Here is a 1215-nt window from a genome sequence, read left to right as displayed (position 1 = left end):
TACGATCAGAAATTCAACTTTTCGATCCAGAAATAGAAAGAACCTTTAGAGCCAACAGACGTAAAAATATGGACCAAAATCAGGAGAATGATCCACCCAGGCAATTGAAGGAGTACTTTACTCCTTCCACATATACCTACTCTCCTTATATTCAAGTACCCCCTCTGGAGGCCACCCAATATGAAATTAAATCCAGTATAATCCAAATGTTACCTTCATTTTATGGACTTAGTAATGAGGACCCTTATAAACATCTTGAAGAATTTTTTGAGATATGCTCAACTGTCAAAATTCACAACTTCTCCGATGATGCTCTTAGATTAAAATTATTTCCTTTCTCACTTAAGGACAAAGCCAAATACTGGCTACATACTTTGGATTCCATGACTATATCAACCTGGGACCAGCTGCAAGGAGAGTTTCTCAAGAAATATTTTTCCATAGGAAAAACTAATCAAATAAGAAAAGCCATAACTAGTTTTTCCCAATTAGATAGAAAAATATTTCATGAAACATGGGAGAGATTAAAGGACCTTATTAGAAAATATCCCCACCATGCTTTATCCAAGTGGCAATTAATCCAATATTTTTATGATGGGCTATCTGAAAGACATCGATAAATGGTCGATACATCATGCGGTGGAACATTGATGTTAAAAAATGAGAATAAGGCATGGCAACTGTTTGAAATTTTAAGTGAAAATTCATTACATCATATGTCTGCCTCTATTAGAGATAAATCCATGTTAAACCCAAAGAGAGGTGGAATATATGAAGTAAAAAATACCATAGATATCTATCATAAGGTAGATGAATTGTCCCAAAAGTTAGATCGATTATTAAGTATAGGACAGTCACCTTCTCCATCCCGTCAGATACAAGATATATGTGCATTGTGTTCGAGCCCCACTTATTGTATGAATGATTGTCCGGTTGCACCACAGTTTTCTGAATATGTACAAGAACAAGTCCATCAAGCCCAAACTACTCATAGATCAGAGAACAACCCCTATTCTAGTACGTACAATCCGGGATGGAGAAACCATCCGAATTTCTCATGAAAATCACAACCAGTGGTTCCTCCAGTGCAACAAAGATCAGGTTATCCGAATGCGACTTATAGGCATCCATCCCAGCTACAATACCATAACCCTTCTCAACCCACTTCGAGTACTTATAGCTCGGCTTTCGAAGAAAAGGTACTGCAAGCACTTA

General features: G+C 37.0%; 1 non-coding gene across 1 annotated transcript; it reads right to left on the bottom strand.

The window, feature by feature from the left end:
• Positions 1 to 456: 456 nt before the first annotated feature.
• LOC140855159 (small nucleolar RNA R71) lies at positions 457 to 562 on the bottom strand. The gene has a single exon (XR_012138189.1). It is a non-coding gene; the product is annotated as a small nucleolar RNA R71 (small nucleolar RNA).
• Between the last annotated feature and the right edge of the window lie 653 nt (positions 563 to 1215).

Source organism: Elaeis guineensis, chromosome 1 (assembly GCF_000442705.2).
Source record: "Elaeis guineensis isolate ETL-2024a chromosome 1, EG11, whole genome shotgun sequence".
NCBI classification, from domain to species: domain Eukaryota; kingdom Viridiplantae; phylum Streptophyta; class Magnoliopsida; order Arecales; family Arecaceae; genus Elaeis; species Elaeis guineensis.
Note: the sequence above shows the minus strand (reverse complement) of the source record. Positions and strands in the feature narration are given on the sequence as shown.